The following is a 6,754-nucleotide window of genomic DNA, read 5'->3' as shown; positions in this document are numbered from 1 at the left end:
GCAATTCGTAATTAATGTTGGTAGGCTATATATCATGCAGCCCTAGACTGAACTGTGTGTGTGTGTGTGTGTGTCATTAAAATGCTAATTTATCTGCAGCCCAGTCACTTTGAAAACCCCTGCTACATGGTTTATACATATTTGTAGCATAAATGCACTAATTCTATAACTCAATCCACAAAATACAGTAATTATATTCCATTACCCCTTTAATGCATTTAATGCATGTCACCATTAATAATATAATGAAATTCGATATGGATAGCCCACATTTAATCACCCCACCCTGTTTTTAAGCTAACCATTTCTATAATGAAAACGCTTGGCCTGTCAGGTTTGATTCTGTGTTTTTTCTCTGATATGAGCAGAGAGATGAAGTTATTAAAGGAGAAACAGCAATGGATGAATTACTCCTTTCTCAGCGTCTCCGGTCATTTTAACCTGATCTCCGTGTCTCATTTCCGCTCTAGATGGATGTTACCGAGGTGTTTAGCACGGGCCATTCGCTGGAGGACACCGCGACATCGTCTGGAGTTATTTGAGTCATTTATCCAAAAATGTACTTGCTCTTACTGTATGTTATTTCAGTCTAATATGCTACATAACGCTCAGACACATTTAATAATTTTCATGCATCTTAAAGAAAATCCTCCTGTCTGATCAAATATTATATAGTATTTAATATCTATATCTAAATCTTGTTGCATGTAAGTTGCTTTTTAAATATTTTGTTTAGAATTCGGTGTTGTCAAATGATTAATCACATCCGAAATATAAATAAATACAATATAAATATGAAATATTTACATGTATATACATTTATTTATTTATATTCTTACATTTTATATTATATAAAAATATATGCATTATATAAACGTAACCCATTTTTCTTAAGTATATACATGCATGTGTTTGTGTTATATATACATAATAAATATACACAATATATTTATGTAAATAAAAACTTATTTTTTATGGTTTAATCGTTTGACAGAACTAATTTTTTTATTTTCAGTTTTCATTTTAATTTAGGTTAAATTAGTAAATAAAAGTTTTAATAATTGAGTAAAAAAAATTTGCTTTTAAATTAGGTTGCTTTTTTACTCTAATATATATATATATATATATATATATATATATATATATATATATATATGTTAGTTAACTCATTTGAAATGGTTAAATCTTCTAAAAAACAAGTATATGTTTATTTTTAAGGCTACTGAAGCATTTGCAAATTTTTGTTGCATTACTAATAACTATTTATTATTATTATTTTTTCAAATTCTTTAATTCTTATTAGACAGTTTTTCATGCTATGCTGCTTCATCATTAGATGTACATATTAATGTTCATCAACAAAATGTTATCCCAAGAGTCGTGAGAGATGTGGGAGAAAGGGATAAATATATTTTACAAAAGGTTTTGACATTAATATAACTTCATAGATAATTTAACTGAAAGTGTTTTTGACACTAATGGTATTCCATACATACACACCCGGGTCAAAAAGACCCAAATGCAAAACCTTATTTTAAATGGTTATATCTCCTGAAAGACAATTACCAAAAAATAAAATAAATAAATAAATAAATACAAATAAATTAATAATTTGTACTTTAACGCCTTAAGTTTCGTTGCATTACTAAAACAATGTTTTTTTCTAGAAAGTCTAATGCATCTCTTTTGGGTCGAAATTGAATGAATGCATTATGAGGGTATGAAAACGTGATGTGACATGTAAGTAAGATCATCTAGAAGAGTAATAGCACAACTAAGTATAGGTATAAGCACTAATACTAGTGACCTTTGCATTAGTAAACAGCATTATGAACAGCTACTGGTTGGTGTTTTATCGCCTTTAACCCGTATAAACATAAAAAGGGTTTGTCTACAGCTTCCAGTTTCTGTCCATTTGTGGTTTACGGTTTATTTATTTATTGCTATGATGTTAAAGAAGCGTTTTTGCAGCCAGTGACCCACTTTAGTTTCCTCCAGCTTTGTGATGGCGCTTGTATAATGAACACAGGTTGATGTGACAAAGAACTATTACCAGACACAAAATGAAATAAGAGGAATCTGACCTGTTTTGGGGAAGCGTCAAATAGTCTCTGAAATAACAGTTCATGTTCAAAGACAAGTAGGACATTCGTGTTTGCATGTATTTCTGTTCAGTTCATCGTTCGCCGGAACAGTTTGTGCATTCACTCTTGCTGCTGCATTTTGGACTAGCTGTAGTTTGTTTACTAAGCGTGCAGAACAACCACCCAATAAAGCATTACAATAGTCTAACCTTGAAGTCATAAATGCATGGATTAACATTCCTGCATTTGACATTGAGAGCATAGGTTGTAGTTTAGATATATTTTTGAGATTAAAAAATCTAGTTTTACAAATGCTAGAAACGTGGCTTTCTAGGGAAAGATTGCATTCAAATAGCACACCTAGGTTCCTAACTGATGACAAAGAATTGACAGAGCAACCATCAAGTCTTAGTCTTTTTCAAAATTTAGCAGTAAGAAATTACGCTAGCACTTTATTTTACAGTCCTGATCCCCATGTACATACTATGTACTTATTATAGTAATTACAATAACTATGTAATAACTAGGTACTAACCCTGAACCTACCTCTAAACCTAACCCTACCCCATGTAGTTACCTTGTGTTACAAGAACTTTCTTAGATAAATACACTGTAAGTACACTATAAGTACATGTTAGTACACGTACTGTAAAATAAAGTGCAACTGAAATTACTTGACATCCAGTTTTTATATCAACTTAGCATTCCGTTTCAAATTGGTGTGTTTCACTGAGACGCAAAGAAATATAGATCTGAGTATCATCAGCATAACAGTGAAAGCTAACACTGTGTTTACTGATGATATCTCCCAAGGGTAACATGTAAAACGTAAAGAGTAGCGGCCCTAGTACTGAGCCTTGAGGTGCTCCATACTAAACTCTTCATTCACTGCTTCAAATTGATGGCGTCATATAAGTACGATATAAACCATGCTATTGCACTTCCATTAATGCCAATAAAGTTCAAGTCTATTCAAAAGAATGTTGTGGTCAATTGTGTCAAACGCAGCACTAAGATCCAATAAAACTAATAGAGAGATACACCCACGATCAGATGATAAGAGCAGATCATTTGTAACTCTAAGGAGAGCAGTCTCAGTACTATGATACGGTCTAAATCCTGACTGGAAATCCTCACAGATACCATTTTTCTCTAAGAAGGAATATAATTGTGAGGATACCACCTTTTCTAGTGTCTTGGACAGAAAAGGGAGATTCGAGATTGGTCTATATTTAACTAGTTCTTTGGGGTCAAGTTGTGGTCTTTTGATGAGAGGCTTAATAACAGCCAGTTTGAAGGTTTTGGGGACATATCCTAAAGACAATGAGGAATTAATAATACTCAGAAGAGGACCTATGACTTCTGGAAGCACCTCTTTTAAGAGCTTAGATGGTATAGGGTCTAACATACATGTTGTTGGTTTAGATGATTTGACAAGTTTATACAATTCTTCCTCTCCTATAGTAGAGAATGAGTGGAACTGTTCCTCAGGGGGTCTATAGTGCACTGTCTGATGTGATACTGTAGCTGACGGTTGAATAGTTGCAATTTTATCTCTAATAGTATCGATTTTAGATGTAAAGTAGTTCATAAAGTCATTACTGCTGTGGTGTTGGGAAATGTCAACACTTGTTGAGGCTTTATTTTTCGTTAATTTAGCCACTGTATTGAATAAATTCTTGGGGTTATGTTTGTTTTCTTCTAAAAGAGACCAAATGTAATCTGATATAATGGCTTTTTCTGTACATTTATAATATTATATATGTCAACTGAAACATATTCACATTATTATGTACCTGTAATATTCACTGTCCGATTAATCTTTATTTGTTGTAATAAAATTTATTTGCTCTGGGTTTAATAATTTTTTTATATAAATATATACTATGTTTGATGAATGATTAAATAAATGCAGCCTTGACGAGCAGAAGAGACTTATTTAAAGAAGAGACTTTTGACCGGTAGTGTATTTATATATAATCTTTAGACTTGTTTGATGCTGATGTGTTTGTGTTTTTCTCTTCAGTTACACACACTGGTGACCTTCCTGCTGTTACTGTATGATGAATGTGATCGCTTTACACATCCATCAGGACAGATGCGAGACATGTGAGCTTACATATTAACCACAAACGCTGAGCTGAAGCAGCCGTTATATCAGTCAGTCCTGATGCAGAGGAGCTTCCTGAGAGATGGAGCGGAAACTGATCCACATCCAGCTCACGTTAAACACACCGGAGACTCTCACTATAACTGTTCATTTATTGATATCAATACTTATACAAGTGAATATTAGTTTAAATATTTATGTACAACCTAAAGTAAATTATTCATTCATTTGACTGAATATTTAAGTAAACATTAACATAAAAATGTTGTTTGTATTCATTTATGTGAGAGTTTATTTCGATTATTTATTGTCTTAAATGTTCAATTTCAAGGGAAATAAATTAAGTATACATTTTAAAAGTAAATACATATTTGAAAAGAAATATGTGAATAAATATTTAAGTTAAAATTTAAATAAATAATTTAAAATGTAAATAAATTATAATATTAATATTGTTTGCATATTATGTGTATAGTTATTATGTATATATAAATGCACACACATACAGTATATATTTTGAAAATATTTACATATATTTCCATGTCTATATTTATATTCATATAATTTATAAATCAATATATTTAATATATATACCACATATTCTTCTGAAACATATATATGCATGCATGTTTATTTATATATAAATAATAAACATACATAGTACACATATTATGTAAACAAAAAAATATTTTGGATGCGATTAATCATGATTGATTGTTTGAAAGCACTAGTATATATTATTATATTATTATATTATAACTACATTCATCAGGTTAAACCAAACTTTTATTTTGACGGGTAGCTGTGAAGAGATTTTAGAGTTTAGCCTCAGCATCTTCAAACACTGTTTGTGCACAGAATATATTTCTATAGAGAGAGTTTGATCGTCTTGGCTGTTGTAAACGAACACGACATGCAGATTGAATGTTAAATGACAGACAGCTTCAGCGAAGAGAAGAGAAGAGTTGACATCATTTTGAATTAAATATCTGTACCTCATATTCAACTACAGAATGGCTTCAGAACACTTGGAATACAGTATAATGCACAGAAATTTTATGGTGCTTTATAATGTTTTTTTTTTTTTTTTTGCTTATTGTGGGGTTAATAACATGGAATAATTTAGGCACCATATCGGATTTGGATCAGATTCTTCTGAACGATACCCGATATGGCAGAGGATGCCATTATCGGAGCCGATACCGATACCGATACCGAATATCGTATTGATGCATCCCTAGTTTTATTTGTTGTAAAACCATGTCTGTTTTTTCATAAGAGCTGTATTGCTTGCATGCATTAATGCTTTTGTTCCAGTGTTTGAAACGGCTGAATTAATTGCACAAACTGCCTTAAAGAAATGTTACGATGTTAAACATTTAATTCATTTTAAACAGTACGACATTGAAAGTGCAACTAGTATTCATATTTTGGGATTGCATATGACTAACATATTTGATACAGATAAATAAAGGTTAATTATGATCATTCTTTTTTATTTTATTTTAGAATTCAGTTTAAACTTTATTTATTTATTCATTTATTTATTATGAATATTTAGCTGATTGTGGCACAGTCGTTCAAAAAGGGGTGACATTTCTATAATTTAGTCTCAGTTTTTAATATTATAACATATTCATATAAATAATAATTAATTTCATTAGCTACATTAATTATATTAGCAGTCAATTATATAATTTTTTCACATCATTATTTTTATATTAGGATAAATATAATACAAATTATATAAATTATCATTTTCGCTTAGACACATACATACATGCATTTAATTTGGCATAATATTGTATTTCGGAGTCTCAGTGTTTCTCTCTGTGAGTTTTCTGGCTCTGTGTGAGTCTGGATGTGTTTCGCTCAACAATACGCCTGATCCCTGTTTTATTAAGATCTCCAGTGAGATTCTGATGATGCTGTAATGGGGTTTATATTCTGGAGAAACGTTACCTGAGGAAACATCCTCAGCTCTTCCTATTGCTTGCATAGAGTCAGTGAATCTCATTGATAATGACTCTTTTACACCTTTCATTCTTTCTAAATTGTGGCATAGAAATAACTTTGACACAATGTTGCTCATATAATGCAATGTAAAGAGAACAATAAACAGAATTTATTGATTGCAAAATTTCATCACGTATTTAATTATTTTGTGGTAGTAGTTGTTTAATTTTGTCTTTTATATTCCTGCTGAAATCAGTCTTGCTTTTGTGAATCTTTTGCTTTAGTCAAACAGATTGCACTAATATTAATGTTAATATTAATATTTATATTAATATTAATGCACTAATATTTTTTTGCATGTTTAAGAAAATTAAATGACTTGAAGTAGAAATAAATGAATGAATCTTGGAATGAATGGACAACATAAGTGCAACATAAATACATATACAGAGAGATATTATTATAATTATTTGCATGTTTTACATTTGACCATTTCTAATGCATTCAGCAACAAATGCAACATTAAAATCATGCACATTTAATTTTTTCTTATGTTTAATATTTTTAGATTAAGGTTTATTTATTGCATATCTCACATTTGACA

The 6,754-nt window shown here is 30.5% G+C and overlaps 1 long non-coding RNA gene across 2 annotated transcripts in view; it reads left to right on the top strand.

Moving 5' to 3' along the window:
* Positions 1-4,350, top strand: part of LOC113037792 (uncharacterized) — a 16,322-nt gene extending 11,972 nt beyond the window's left edge. The window contains exons 3-4 of one of the 2 annotated variants that reach the window (XR_003274683.1): positions 471-559; positions 4,111-4,350. This is a non-coding gene — a long non-coding RNA (uncharacterized LOC113037792). Of the gene's footprint in view, positions 1-470; positions 728-4,110 lie in introns of those variants that run through there. The other variant, XR_003274682.1, reaches the window with a different exon arrangement.
* The last annotated feature ends 2,404 nt before the right edge of the window (positions 4,351-6,754 follow it).

The sequence above is a fragment of the Carassius auratus genome, chromosome 20, assembly GCF_003368295.1.
Source record: "Carassius auratus strain Wakin chromosome 20, ASM336829v1, whole genome shotgun sequence".
NCBI classification, from domain to species: Eukaryota; Metazoa; Chordata; class Actinopteri; order Cypriniformes; family Cyprinidae; genus Carassius; species Carassius auratus.
This window is presented reverse-complemented; position numbering and strand designations above follow the sequence as displayed.